This window comes from Sinocyclocheilus anshuiensis, unplaced genomic scaffold (genome assembly GCF_001515605.1).
Source record: "Sinocyclocheilus anshuiensis isolate Anshui unplaced genomic scaffold, SAMN03320099.WGS_v1.1 scaffold2207, whole genome shotgun sequence".
NCBI lineage: Eukaryota > Metazoa > Chordata > Actinopteri > Cypriniformes > Cyprinidae > Sinocyclocheilus > Sinocyclocheilus anshuiensis.
The window spans coordinates 21750-28646 of record NW_015540981.1 but is presented as its reverse complement, the minus strand read 5'-3'; the positions used below and the strand labels follow the sequence as shown (position 1 = coordinate 28646).

At 41.3% G+C, this 6897-nt stretch overlaps 1 long non-coding RNA gene across 1 annotated transcript in view; it reads left to right on the top strand.

The window, feature by feature from the left end:
• The window catches only part of LOC107690105 (uncharacterized), a 10870-nt gene extending 10662 nt beyond the window's left edge, over window positions 1-208 (top strand). The window contains exon 3 of the long non-coding RNA XR_001634401.1: window positions 198-208. This is a non-coding gene — a long non-coding RNA (uncharacterized LOC107690105). The remainder of the gene's footprint in view (window positions 1-197) is intronic.
• Window positions 209-6897: the final 6689 nt, after the last annotated feature.

The following is a 6897-nucleotide window of genomic DNA, read 5'->3' as shown; positions in this document are numbered from 1 at the left end:
TAACTATCTTAGATGTATCCTTCCTATTGCTCATTGCTCAGTTACTAGTTAATTAAATCTAAATTTAATTACATTTTAACTGTCTATCTAGAGATTAAGTTATGGGCGGGGCACACACATGGCTGGCTTCAGCATGGGAGCTGAACACGCAGCAGCTGTGACCAGACATGGTGTGTTGCCCAACACAAATCTTACAGTTGATCACTAGTGCTACTGATTGTTCCTAATACCAGATTGATTACCCTGTTTTAATAATAGCAGTCAGCTAATTTTAAATCCATTTACATGTTATGCCCCTTTTTGTTCCACTTTGATTTTATGTTCTTTCTGAACCGCAAAAGGAACCAGAGACACTTCTATTTTTGATTTGTTTATTTTCAACACGTGCTCTAATTTTATGACCCCGTTACACAAGTCATCGAGACAAATACTAGGGCCTAACTATCGTCCTGAGCACCAAGCAATAATCACAATCTGAATAGGAATGCTCTCCATCTTCCTTTTCCCTCCTCTACTTCACTTCCTCAGAGGTTAAGCCTGTTGTGAAACATCAGTAAGTTCTGAGTGATAATTTGACAATAAGAGCAGTCTTAAGTCATCAATCAAAACTCTGTTTACACCCTTTTCACCTTTTTCAGTAAGTAAATACTTACAGCGGATCTAAATATTTATAGTTAATTATAACTTGTTATGATTAATTATAAATATTTCCCATGAGCTGATTCGCTACAGAGCTAAGAACACTGCTTCCAGCTCCAAAACGGTTTATGTGCCACCGGCTCTGAGGTTCTGACCACAGCCCTGAAGCCGGCATGCCCTCGCACACTGCTCCCCATCCACGAGTCGACACGTCCGTCGTGACCACGACACATGATGTGGGTGAACCCCCTGGCTGAAGAGATCTTTGCGCCACGGCCTCAGAGCTTCGATGCAGCCCGCGATGTGAGACCGCGATGTGCAAACAGTCCGAAGTCCACGCCGTCCAAGGGACTCGAGATTTTAGCCATAACTTCAGCGGGCGCATGTGTAGTAAACCCAGATGACATACCGCTGATGCCACTGCCATGAGTCCCAGAAGCCTCTGAAATTACTTCAAGTGAACAGAGCTGCCCAGTCTAAAATGGCGCAGGGAAGACAAAGTGGCCGCCAAGCACTCCTGAGAGAGGCGAGCGCGCATCTCCACAGAGTCGAAGCACTCTTTCAGAGACGTTATGGACTGACTCGGGGCGAGAATGCTCTTACGCACATTCACACATAGCCCCAAGAACTCAAAGTGACGAAGCAGTTTGTCTATATGGCTGACTATAGTGTGTCCCGTGACTGAGCTAAGATCAGCCAGTCATTCAAATAATTGAGAACACGCATCCCTCTCGTGAGAGCTGCGTCCATGCACTTCGAGAAAGTGCGTGGGGCCAAAGCCAGCCCAAACAGGAGAACTGAGTACTGGTACGCTGTGCCCTCGAAAGCAAATCTCAGAAAGCGTCTGTGATGCGGTGCTATCTGAATGTGAAAGTACGCATCCTTTAAATTCACGAACGCAACCAGTCCCCGGGGCGAATTCGCGCCAGGATCTGTTTCAACGTTATCATCCTGAAAGTACACTTGCAGAGCGCTCTGTTGATGGGCCTGAGATCTAGAATCGGGCAGAGTCCTTCATCTCTCTTGGGCACCACAAAATTGCGGCTGTAAAACCCACTCTCCAGCTCGCTCGGAGGGACTCGTTCTATCGCTCCTTTTCCGAGGAGGTTGCATACCTCTTGTCTCAGAACCAGGGCATTTTGAGGCTATGTTAGAAACTGCACTACACCACTGAAATGGGGTGGTCTGCGTCTGAATTGAAGGGCGTACCCACGCTCTATCACACCGAGTAACCAGCGTGAGATTCCCGGAATAGTTTTCCATGTGCTCAGGAACTGACATAGCAGCTTTAGCAGCTTGATCGTAGGATGCGCCGGCGAGTTATAACCTGTGTGGGCAGCGGCTCTGCACTGCTCTGAGGTGGGGCGAGTGGCGCTACATTGACTGAGTGAGGAGGAAAGAGCTATAAAAAACTATAAAAATACATTTCTTAAATGAGAATTTTTGTTTTGATTAAATCTATATATTTTTTGTTTAGATCAAAAATAGAATTTAAATCATGACAACTCTCTGAACATTTTAGCATGGTGATGGATATGACAATGTTAATGCATTTGGTCTTGGCGGAACAGATCTGCTACGCTGCTGCTGAATTGCTGCTGCTGTTGGTTATTGCTGCTGCTGCAAGCAAGTACAGGAACTTGCTACTGCCAATGCATATGGCGATAAATACGTTTTTTAAAGTAAAATTACATCATTCTTAGAATTTTGACACACTTAAGACAAAAATTTTACTCTGAGCGGCTTTATACATACGGCCCCAGGGCTGGATTGGTGATCAGGCATACCGGGCATTTTCCCAGTGGGCCGACGCACTTAAGTACACTGTAAAAAAAAAAACTCGTAAAAAAAAGGGTAAATGACTGGCTGCTACGGCTGCCAAACCAAAACCGTAAAATTAAAGTAAAATATCTTAATTGAAATAAAGTGCAAAAACAATAATTTTACAGAAATTTTCATTAAAGGTTTTACAGAAAAAAAATTTATTTTACAGATTTTTCCTGGTTTCAATTATAGGGACCGTAGAAGGGCGAGGGGGGTTCAACCTCCTAGACCCTTTCAAAAATCGAACAACGAGGTTGTTCCTGCCGACCGATATCCCGTCTATAGGAGCATGAAAAGCTGCTATAGCCGCCACATAGACCTTAAAGCTTCTGAAACTCAAGTTTCATTGACTGATGTTGTATGAACAAGCTAGCAGGACAAACTTGACCAAACTCACATCCTCATTGTCTTTTGGTGTTTCTCTAGATGCTCTCACTCGCTCTGGGGTCACTGAGGATGAAGAGACCACAGCAACATCCGGTCCAGATGAGACAGTAAGAGGTGGAGTGATGGAGTGTCTCATCTGCGGCACTGGACCATTTCCAGGATGCTGCTGTGAACTTCTCCATCCTCACTGCTCACACCAGTCTGCAGACATTTCAGATCCTGCAAAGACGCACAAATATAATACAAAAGCAGTCATCGAAAATAGACTCCTAATAAAATAAACTCTTTCATTATGTAATCCGTGCATTTCTCTCTAAAGGCACATCCAATTAGGAGATGGCCAGTCATTTTTTCATCACTATAATTGATGGAAGGCCTGATTATAATTTGCGATTTATTTTATAATTCCATACAGTTAAAAAATAAAACACTAGCCTAATTATGTCATATATGTAAAACTATAATTGTATAGCTGCTTTTTCTGATTTTTGTTGCAATTTTGTATGATGTGTTAATTATTTATATATTTTATCCATGCAGCAAATGCTTTAAACAACAGCTTTAAAATTACTTTATTGCATTCCAGACGCTTTTAAAGTACTTTTCACTATAAATTTTACGGGTAGCTTGAATGTAAAAATTGTCATGAATTCGTTGTATTCCCATTTGTAAAATAGCCAACAAATTCATTTTTGTAGGCTAACCCGATCTCATGAAAGCGCGTATAGCACGATTTTCTGCTTCTATTTGGCGTAATATTTCCATGCAGAAATTGACTTTGGCATGCAAAAGACTGATAAATTCATAATTAACGGCATGGGTTCAGTCGACAGAAATACGGGACACACAGGCCTATAATAACTGCTGAAATGTTTGCGAGGCAAATCTCAGGTCAGTCTGAGTGCTCATGACTCACAGTGCGTACAGCCGTACACCTGCAGCCGCCACTGACTCGGACGGGTGTCATGGAAATAAACAACGTAAACAGCAACCGTTCGCGTGTCAGCGCTTAATGCGCATATCCTATATGAAAAGCATTTTAGGGGGCCCTTGGCTTTTGGGGGCCCAAGGCAGTCGCCTACCTTTGCCTAATGGGTAAGTCCGCCCCTGATCCAAAGCTACTTACAAATGAGGAGAACAATAGAAGCAATCAGAGCAACAAGAGAGCAACAGTATACAAGTTCTGTGACAAATCTCAGTTAGTCTAACAGTACACATTGCAAGTTTTTTTTTTTTTCATAAATTAGACCAAAAGGAATAGAATAGAATAGAATAGAATAGGTAACTGCTAGTATTAATTGGTCAGGAGCTGGGCGAAAAAGATTCATCTTCAGACGTTTTTTGAAAATGGCTAAAGACTCAGCTGATCGAATTGAGATAGGCAGGTCGTTCCACCAGCTGGGCACCATCCAGAAAAAGGTCTGTGAGAGTGATTTTGTGCCTCTTTGGGATGGCACCACGAGGCGTCATTCATTTGCAGAACGCAAGCTTCTGGAGGAGCACATAAGTCTGAACTAGAGAGTTTAAGTATATTGGTGCAGTGCCAGTGGTTGTCCTGTAGGCAAACATCAGTACCTTGAATTTGATGTGAGCAGCTATTGGCAGCCAGTGCAAAATGATGAAGAGGTGTGACATGGGCTTTCTTCGGCTCATTGAAGAATACTCTCACTGCTGCATTCTGAATCAGTTGCAGAGGCTTGATAGTACATGCAGGCAGGCCCTCCAAGAGAGCATTACAATAGTCCAGCCTGGAGAGAACAAGAGCTTGGACAAGGAGTTGTGCGGCCTGCTCTGAAAGAAAGGGTCTAATCTTCCTAATGTTGTATAAGGTGAATCTGCAGAACCGGGCCGTAGTAGCTCTTGGGTTCATTGAAGATCACTCTCACTGCTGCATTCTGGATCAGTTGCAGAGGCTTGATAGTACATGCTAAGAGAGCATTACAATAGTTCAGTCTGGAGAGAACAAGAGCTTGGACAAGGAGTTGTGCGGCCTGCTCTGAAAGAAAGGGTCTAATCTTCCTAATGTTGTATAAGGTGAATCTGCAGAACCGGGCCGTAGTAGCAATATGGTCTGTGAATCTTAACTGATCATTAATCACAACTCCAAGGTTCCTGGCTGTCCTGGAAGGAGTTATGGTTGATGAACCTAGCTGTATAGAGAAGTTATGAAGTGCTGGGTTGGCTGAGATCACGAGCAGTTCTGTCTTAGCAAGGTTGAGCTGAAGGTGGTAGTCTTTCATCCAGCCAGAAATGTCTGTCAGACAGGCTGTGATGCGAACAGGTCTTATCGGATCATCTGGTTGGAATGAGAGGTAGAGTTGAGTGTCATCAGTATAGCAGTGATAGGAAAAGCTATGCTCCTGAATTACAGATCCTAATGATGACATGTAGATGGAGAAGAGAAGAGGTCCAAGCACTGAGCCTTGAGGAACCCCAGTAGCAAGAAGTTGTGACTTAGAAACCTCACCCCTCCAAGACACCTTGAAGGACCTACCTGAGAGGTAAGACTTGAACCACTGTAGTGCGGTTCCTGAGACGCCCATCTCCATGAGGGTGGACAGGAGGATCTGGTGGTTAACAGTGTCAAAAACAGCAGACAGATGCAGCAAAATGAGTACTGAAGATATGGAAGCTGCTCTTGCCAGTCTCAGGGCTTCAGTAACTGAGAGCAGGGCAGTCTCAGTTGAGTGGCCACTTTTGGTTGGTGTCTAGGAGGTTGTTCTGTGCAAGAAACCACAGAGTTGGTTGAACACAAATCACTCAAGTGTCTTTGCAATGAATGGAAGAAGGGATACTGGTCTGTAGTTTTCTAAAAGTGCTGGATTTAAAGAGGGTTTCTTAAGCAGTGGGGTTACCCTACACTGTAAAAAAAAAAAAAACATAAAAAAAAAGGTACAATGCATGGCAGCACAGGGTGCCAAACGTTTGCCATTAATGGGAATAACGGTGATACACCAAGAACTGAAGTAACATGTTTACACAGCAACATGATAAATGGTACATTGACCATACAATACAATGAAATGTTTAAAGTGTAATCTGAAATTACATGTTTTGTCTGTGTAATTAAGAAACATGCAGAGACCATTACATTAAATACCATTCTTTGGCTGAAAATGTAAATAACATGTTTGAACCCTTATTTAATGAATGCATGGCAGCACAGGGTGCCAAACGTTTGCCATTAATGGGAATAACGGTGATACACCAAGAACTGAAGTAACATGTTTACACAGCAACATGATAAATGGTACATTGACCATACAATACAATGAAATGTTTAAAGTGTAATCTGAAATTACATGTTTTGTCTGTGTAATTAAGAAACACGCAGAGACCATTAAATTAAATACCATTCTTTGACTGAAAATTTAAATAACATGTTTCAACCCTTATTTACTGAAACATGTTTTAACTGTAGATGTAAAAACATGGTTAAACAGCTACTTAAATAAACCAGTTTTGACCATAGATATACATAACATGTAAACCCATTACTTAAGAAAGCATGTTTTGACTGTAAACTGAAATCAATTTTAAATAGTTATTTAACAGATTTTGACCGTAAATTGAAATAACTTGTGTCAGCCAATATTTTAAGAAATCAACTGAAATGGACCATAATTTTGAATTACATGCACAGCACTTTATTTTAAGAATTCCACCCTAAGTTTCAATGTTTCACATGTAAAAATGAGTTGCAATGATTTGAAATATAACATACATATGGTATCACGATTATGGCTTACAGCTGTAATTTTACATTAAGCTATGAGTTAGTTATAGTGTATCATGTAAATATGTCACACTCACAAATATTAATTTATTACAAACAATCAATATTAATTAGTCCCCCTCTATTTTCATGTAATGCAATGCAATACCTTTTCTATTGTAAATAACACCAATCTTAAAAACAGCAATACCAACATTTGTACACTGCTTAAAAGTATCACTAGGTTCTAACACTTGGTAAAATATGAAACTCAAAACATTAAGAACATAAAACTCTTCTCACAATGCTTGTATAATCCATAATAGACACTA